Consider the following 8,542-nt stretch of genomic DNA (forward strand, 5'->3'; position numbering starts at 1 on the left):
TTTTACACAGCTTCAGACTCTAAGGCAAAATAGTGCTTTAGTGTACCCAGGTTGCATCTCCTGGCAATTTCATACAGCAACTTTCTTTTTCCCAGGGATCACACAGCTGCCATGAGTTCCAAGAGTTCTTATTGGAAACAATACTCAAGATAATATTACTTTTTAAAGTCATATTTCATGGCTAAATAGTAGAAACATATTTAAAAGCAACATATATGGCTAAAGATGTTTGTTACAGAAAAATCTCTATTGCAAACCTTAATGGGATGTTAAATACAAGAACCTTAGTTTGAGCACATCTGCCATTGGTCAATCCTTATTCTAGGTTCCTCTTGAATAGACTTCCCTGTGTTATGTGTTTCCCTACACAGCCAAGCATTCATGTACCTCTGTGCTTCTGACCCCTTACCTAGCAATGGTGGTCTTCCCTTGGGCCAGGTAAAGGAATCACCAGTTCAAGGCCTAAATGCCAAAGGTCAGGAGCCATGAGTCCTGATGCCACCTCACTACTTTTTCTAGGGTTGGATTTTGTTGGATCTTGTTCCTCATTTGCCTCAAGTTGTTTTCCTCATCTCACATTACCATAGGCTTTATCCTCAAATTCACTAAATTGACTCTAGTAGATTCAGAATGATTTTCACTACAAAATTACCTATTTATGACAGAAAATATAACCACTCCAGACTGTTATATATTTGAACTTAATTCCTAGTATACAGTTCAAAGATACAGTGGCAATAAATGGCTGGGATTTGAATATTTGAAAATCTGAATTTTAGTCTATCCCAGAATACTGCAATAATAATAATATTTAATAATATTTAATGCTTCTAGACCGCCCCCTCTCCCGCAATCTATATGTGTAGGGATAGAATCACTATCCTGGCTGAAAAGTAAAGGAACCTTATGGAACCTTGAAAAAAAATGAAGCAAAAGAAACAACACAAATACATAATCTTCTCAAAGAATCAAAGTACTCATCAATGGTTCCACATCAAGAATGTGGTACTGTGAAGTGCTGAATAAAGTGCCACAAAGTTCTTGTCCTTGTACTCTTCAATGCTTGTACTACTTTTGTTAAATGAATTAAGAATTGGAGGGACTGATTAACAAAATAGATGTGAAGACTGAAATACAATTCAAAACGATCTTGATAGCTTGGAGAAAATGACCGTTGACTTACCTGAATGGTCATTTTCTAGGCACTGCGGGAGTGTCCAAGCATGGGTTAACTTCAGCTTGCTGCCCAAGGACTGAGTTTAAATCTTCAGTGTAGCTACGCCTCCTGCTCCCTTTGGAGGTCAGTTTGAAAAACGAAGAGATGAAACCTAGAAGGATGTCGTTAGAAGGTGTGCTAAGTTCTCAGAAGTGGTAACTTGGGCTCCACTAGAACAACCCCAGGGCGAGGTTGGACACTCCCGCAACGCCTAGAGAACGACCATTCAGGTAAGCCAACGGTCATTGTCCTAGGCGCTGCTTGGAGTGTCCAAGCATGGGACATACCCAAGCTATAGAGTCCCAGGGTGGGAAAAAGAAATGTCTCGTTGTTCCAGAGCCACGAGGACCTGCTGCAAGACTCTTCTTCTGCCTCAGCAGCCGTGAAGGAGTCTAGTTTATAGTTGCGAATAAATGGAGACGGTGAGGACCAAATCACTGCTCTGCATATTTCCTCAATGGGCGCTTGCGTTGCCCAAGCAGCTGAGGTTGCAGTGCTCCTTGTGGAATGAGCTGTTATGTGAGGAGAAACAGGTCAGGCCTGATGCTTGTAGGCCAGCTTTATGCAGATGCACAGCCAACGTCCTATAGTTGAGGAGGAGACCTTCCTGCCCATCGAAACAGGCTGGAAAGATACAAAGAAAGATTCAGACCTGTGAAAGGACGCTGTCCTCTTCTTGTATATGCGTACTGCCTAGCGTAAGTCCAGCTTGTGCCAGACATGTTCCCTGGGGTGTCTGGGATGTGGGCAAAAATCAGGGAGGATCACCTCCTGCGACCTGTGAAACAAGGTATTAATTTTTGGGAGAAAGGAGGGGTCAAGATGAAGAATGACCCTACCCGGATGCACAACACAGAGATCCTCTCTGACTGATAAGGCCGCAAGTTCAGAAATTCTGTGAGCCGAAGTGATGACAATTAGAAAGGCAGTCTTAAATGATAAGTGTCGCAAGGCGATGGACCGAATCGGTTCGAAAGTAGCCAAGGTCAAGGTCTGCAGAACAACCACCAGATCCCACGTCGGGTATCGGTGGACCGTTGGGGGACATAGGTTGGTGGCTCCTTTCAGGAAGCTGCGGACCTTGGGGTGCCTGCTGACTGGTATAGTGTCGTCTCTGGACAAGATGGTGGCCAAAGCGGCTGTCTGCCTTTGCAGTGTGTTGACGGCAAGACCCCTGTCCAATCCGTCCTGGAGAAATTCAAGGATTTGTGGGATAGGTGTTGCAGTGGCAACAATTTGGCGTGACTGACACCACGATGAGAAAGCAGTCCAGGTTGTGTCATAGATGCGCATGGTGGAAGGACGTCTGGATGGTGTGGATAACCTCGTCCAAAAAGTTGTCCTGCCTCAGGAGGTCCTCCTCAAGTGCCAGACAGCCAACTGGAGCCACTGAGGGTCCGGGTGAGGAATGGCCCCTTGGCTGAGATCTGCTCCTGAGGAATGTGCCAATGTCTGGTCACTGACATATCGACAAGGTCGGCGAACCAGTATCACCTCGGCCAATGCGGTGCGACCAGCAGTACCTCTGCACCCTCCAACAGGATCTTCTTGATCATCTAGGAGAGAAGGTTGAGAGGGGGAAAAGCGTAAAGAAGGCTGGGAGGCCAATGGCATCGAAGGGCATCCATCTCTTCCTCTCCCGGGCACTGGAATCGCGAGAAGAACTGGGGAGATGCGTGTTTGCTGGGCTGGCGAAGAGGTATACCATCGGATGGCCGAATCTCTCTAAATGTTGGTGAAAAAGAGACAGATGGAGTTGCCATTCTGAATTGCGGATTGTAGCTCTGCTGAGTCAATCTGCAGTTATGTTCTCCTCCCCCGAGATATGATCTGTCTTCAGTAACTCGAGATGGCATTTGGCCCAATGCTTGAGGGCTTCTGCCTCCAACATTAGGGCCTTCGATCGAGTCCCGCCCTGATGGTTTATGTACTCCTTGGTGGCAATGTTGTCCATCAAAATTAGGATGTGTGCGCCCTTGATGTGCTGGTGGAAGGGCCAGCCTGGTCGCCCTGCGCTTCAGCCAGTTTAGGTTGTGGGCGAGCTCCGCTGGCGACCACCTGTCCTGTGTCATGTGTGTCAGAAGGTGAGCACCCCAGCTGTACAGGCTGGTGTCCGTCGTTATCACAAGGCACTCTGGATTCTTGAAGAGGGATCCCCTTGTCAGCGTCGATGACTACCACTACCTGAGCGACCAGATGACCCTCGGAGGTATGCTCACTACCCTTTTGGAGTTGCTGGCTTTCTGTCGTTGGATCAGAAGCAGGAACCACTGAAGTGTCCGTGCATGGAGTCGAGCACAGGGAACTACAGCAATGCACAAGCTCAGTTTTCCCAGTAGCTGTATAATCTTTATTGTCATTGTACTTAAATACAACGAAATTTGGATACTGTCACAATGGAGGCTGACCTGGATATCCTGATCTGTCGCACCAGGGAGGTTATGCTGTCAGATCACTGTTGTGTGAGGAAGACCTTGTAGATGTTGGAGTTGATCCCCGTGCCCAGATGCTGAATTCTGGATGTTGGGGTCAGGTGACTTTTCTCCAGATTGATGGAGAAGCCATGCTTTTCGAGGGTCCAAATGGTGAGGCTGAGGTCCCGATGTGTCTGTGGGATGGATGACGACTACAGGAGGAGGATGACTGCAGGAAGATGACGTCCAGGTAGCAAAGGAGTCTTACAGGACAAAATTGGAGATGCACTGCGACTGCAGCCAGGAGCTTTGTGAATGTCCTTGGGGCCGATGAGAGGCTGAAGGGAAGGGCCTTGTATTGGTAATGATGGTTTGCAAACAGGAACCTCAAGAACTTGCGATGCACTGGGTGAATAGGGACGTGCAGGTAAGCCTCCTTCAGGTCAATCAATGTCATGAGATTGTCTTGCCTGATGTAACTCAATATGGTCTGGAGCGACTGCAACTTGAAGCGCTTGTACGCTAGATGGATGTTGAGTTTCTTGAGGTCCAGTATTGCTCTCACCCCTCCCGAAGACTTGGGAACTAGGAAGAGGATTGAGTAAAACTCTCTGCCCTCCTGATCCGGGGGTACCTGCTCTATGGCTGCTATGGCTGCATCATCTGGCATTTGAGGGGCAATTTGGGAAAGGGACAATGGACGAACCTCCGTGGACGCATCGAGAGAAACTCTAAGGTTAGACCGTACCGAACTGTGTTTAGGACCCAAGCATCAGTCGTTGTCTCCTCCCATTGTTTGGCATACAGCTGCAGCATGCCCCCAATGGGTGGGGACCGGTGATGGTCACTTATTCCGTCGAAAGGAACGGTTGGAAAAACCCCTTCGAAATAACCTCAGTTTCCCTGTTGTCTATTCTTATCCCTGAAGGAGGAGCTCTCGTGGGAGCGATCCTGTGACTGGGTGTAAGGTCTGGTGTATCCCCCAGACGTAGAGGGGCATCTGTATTACGAAAGGGCTGCCTGTGAAAAAATGAGTGACCCTTGCAGTCCGGCTTATTGGTGACAGCCGGCAGGACCTTGTGTTTGTCCTTGGACTCGATTAATACCAACTCCAAGGCCTCCCGAAAAGCTTGCCGCCCTTGAAGAGGGCTGAGGCCAGTTTCCATTTTGCCTTCATGTCCGCCTGCCAGTGGCGGAGCAGGCAGCGTGAGGTGACATTGGAGGCAAGAGCTCTAGCTGAGAATTTGGTGGTGTTAGGGGAGGCGTCAGCTGAATATTCTATCGCTGCAATTATCTTGTTAACATCCTGGCGAGATCTAGTGTCGCCAGCTGGGGGATTGGCTAGTAATTTACGCAGCCAGAACAATGCTGCCCTACTGAAATAGGAAGAGGCCTTCATGGCCCACACAGTGGCCATATGAGTCTTATGACAGGGCTTCTCTGCCTTCTTGTCCTCAGCTTTAAGTCCCTCCAGCAGATCAGCTGGGAGAACCGAGTTCGAGGTTAGGGCCACTATGGGATCATCTACCTGGGGAAGCTTCAGGAGATCCTCCATGCCAGCCTCCATAGAGTAGAGCTTCTTATCTTTTCCACTGGGGTTAGCCATTGACCCTGGCTGAATCCATTGGCGCTGGATAACATCTAGAAAGAGCTGGGGAGCCGGAACCAGATCCTGAGGAGGGGTGAACTCCTTGAAAAGGCCTGCCCCTGGATCCTGAGATCCGGCAGCCGTCTTATTGCTGTGGTCTGAGGAAGTCTTATCCAATTGTGCGGGAAGTCCCATCTGAATAGATGAGGCCCTAGCCTTGGTAAGGATGGCCCGAAACATAGAGGGTTTGAACAAGCCCGATAATGCAGGAACATCGGGGGCCGGATTCTTGTCTTCTGACAAGTCAGGTGCATCCTGAACACCCTCCTCAGTGTCAGATGCTTCGCTGATGACCGAGGAGGCAGGAAGGGAGACCCTGCCCGATTGTGCCTGAGAGTCAGGGACCTTAGCTGAAGTTAACCTATGCTTGGACACTCCAGGCACCGCCTAGGAGAATAATGGAATGAAATTTAACCAAGTCAAGTGAAAAATTACTTAAAAAACAAACATGAAACATACAGATATAGAATAGGATGCAGCTAGCTTGGCAATGAGGCTTACGAAAAAGATCTTGACATAGTAGATTATAAACCAAATGTAGCTCAACTGTGTGATGAGACTGTAAAAAAAGCAAATGCAATTCTGGGATGCATCTGTAGTTCTACTGTAAATCAGTGGAAGAAGTAATTCCACTTTATTCTTCATTAGTGAGATCTTAGCTTGAATTTGTTTCAGTTCTGGGTACTCTGCTATTGAGAAAAAACTGGAACAGGTTCAGAGAAAAGCAATGAGGATCTAGAAGATAAGCATTATGGAGAATAAAGGCAGTCAGCATGTTCAGGCTTGAGACCTAAATACTGAGAAGAATATGATAACACTTCAAACTGAAATATTATCACACAGCACCCATTAAATGATAGAATAAACTAAGGAAGAGTTTGGCAATGGAGCCAATTATTAAAAGAGGTGGTATGTTTCCTTTTGTCGGGTATGTTCAAGTAGAGGCTTGACAGCCACAGATGTTTCAAACTAAATTCCTGAACTGAGCAATGTATTGGGTTTGCTGGCTACAGAATTCTGGGAGTTGAAGTCCAGACACATTAAAGTGGCTAAAGACAAGAAACACTGGTCTAAATGTTGCTTTCCATTCTTATGCTTCGGCGAAAGAGAACTATTCAGATTCTATGCTTGATAGAATTTGAGCTTGATAGAACAAGGATTATCTACTGAAGCACACTGTGTGTCACACTCTCTGTACTGGAGGGAGATTGTCCTCTTTTACTTTACTTCCCACCAACTCATTTTAAGCCACTCAGGGGATAGTATACAATTCCTGAAGTAAAGAGACAGTAGATTTCTATAGTTGATCCTCCAGGCTCTTACCGTATTTTTTGGAGTATAAGACGCACCTTTTTTCCTCAAAAAAAGAGGCTGAAAATCTGGGTGCGTCTTATACACTGAATACAGCATTTTTTTGCCTCCCGAAGCACCACCCCCTTCACCAAAATGGCCATCCATATCCTTATGGAGGCTTTCAGAGAGCTCCTGGGGGCTGGGGAGAGCAGAAATGAGCAAAGAAATGGGCCATTTTTTGTCCCCCGAGCCACCAGCAGCACTCTATAAGCCTCCATAAGGCTATGCATGCATTTTTTTGGTCAAAAAACAGGCTGGTTTTTGTTTGCTTTTGCCTCCCACACTCCAGCACTCTGCAAGGGTCCCCCAAGGCTATTCCTTTTTTAAAAACAGGCCCATTTTCGCAAAAAACAGGCCATTTTGGGGAGGTTTGCATAGTGCAAAAACTTTTTCCCCCCTTTCGGAAAGCTCGTTAGTTAGAGTGATTGATGAGAAATACATTGATCAAGTGCTGTGCCAGCAGAAACAAAGTCTTATGTGCTGCAGATTGTCAGCATTTCCTTCTCCTACATACCTATTTTCTCTCTTTCTTTCTCTACCTACCTACTGTATTTCTCTCTCTCTCTCTCCCTCCCTCTACCTATCAACCTACCTACTCTCTCTTCTGTCTCTCCCTACCTATCCTACTGTATTTCTCTCTCTCTCCCTCACCTACCTACCTACCGTCTCTCTCCCTCCCTCTCTACTGTATTTCTCTCTCTCTTTCCCTCTACCTACCTACCAACCTACCTTCTCTCTCCCCCTACCTACCTACTGTTTTTATCTCTATTTATCTCTCTCTCTATCCCTTTATCCACCTACGTACCTACCTAACTACTCTCTCTTTCTACCTACCTATTGTATTTCTCTCACTTTCTCTCCCTCTATATCCCTCTATCTACCTACCTACTTTTTAAAAAATTTGTCTCTTCAAACCTTGGTGCATCTTATACTCTGAAAAATACGGTATTTAGTTCCCTTTTAGAATAATCCAAACTGGCTACAATAGCCACAACTTCTGACAGAATTTCATAATTTAGGAGAAAAATGAATATCCTGCATGACATCTATCATTTCATCCTTTATCCTCATTCCAAGCTAAAAAGCTCATGTTACTATAATCTATCATTGTATGGGAATTGCTCCTATACAGTGGTAATTTTGACTGGCTTTTTACACATTTTCAAGCTTCATATCATTTTATTAAGGTGTGGTGCACTCTAAGCTGATATTTTCATAGAACTATGTATCTCATTTCTGATCCATTATTGCTACCCAATCAGATGTTTGATACTTATATGCATATTATACATGTTTATAATTATTTGCCATTTTGAAATACATTCATCCACTTTGGAACATTTCTCAAGCTTTCTTGAGTTTACTGTTCTGATCAGTTTGGTATTATCCACAAACATGACTTCTCTTTTCAGCCTTCATTCCAGACAATTTTAAATAAATAAATTTGTAAATAAAATTTAAATAAAAAGCACTAGTGAACCTTGGGGAAATGGTACTTTCACACAGTCCATTTATTGTTCTTTCCTAGTTTTTAATTATTTCCAGTGAGTTAGGTCCTGTATCTTTGATTTTCTTGATTTCTAAGTAAATTTAATGGTTCACTAATGTGCTTATTGCACAAACCTCTGTAGGAAACTGATGAATTCACTATTTTTTCCAATCTCTTTCCCAAAACAATGTTCAGCTGCTTTATGGTTTCCTTTACTGTCCCTCAATCCTTTTTAAAGAAAAAAATGGGTTAAATTCCAGTCCTTAGTATGGATGCTGTTAATAAAAGCAAGTTAGCATTTTTATGAAAAGAACAGCCTTTGGGGGGCGAAGATCTCAAGACCCCCGAGGATCCTTTCATTTTTATTTTGTGTCTTAAATCGTGTCATCTTTTGACATTTATTCCGTGAAAGTCGATCTGTT

This window comes from Natrix helvetica, assembly GCF_964273705.1.
Source record: "Natrix helvetica genome assembly, chromosome: 3".
Lineage (NCBI taxonomy): Eukaryota > Metazoa > Chordata > Lepidosauria > Squamata > Natricidae > Natrix > Natrix helvetica.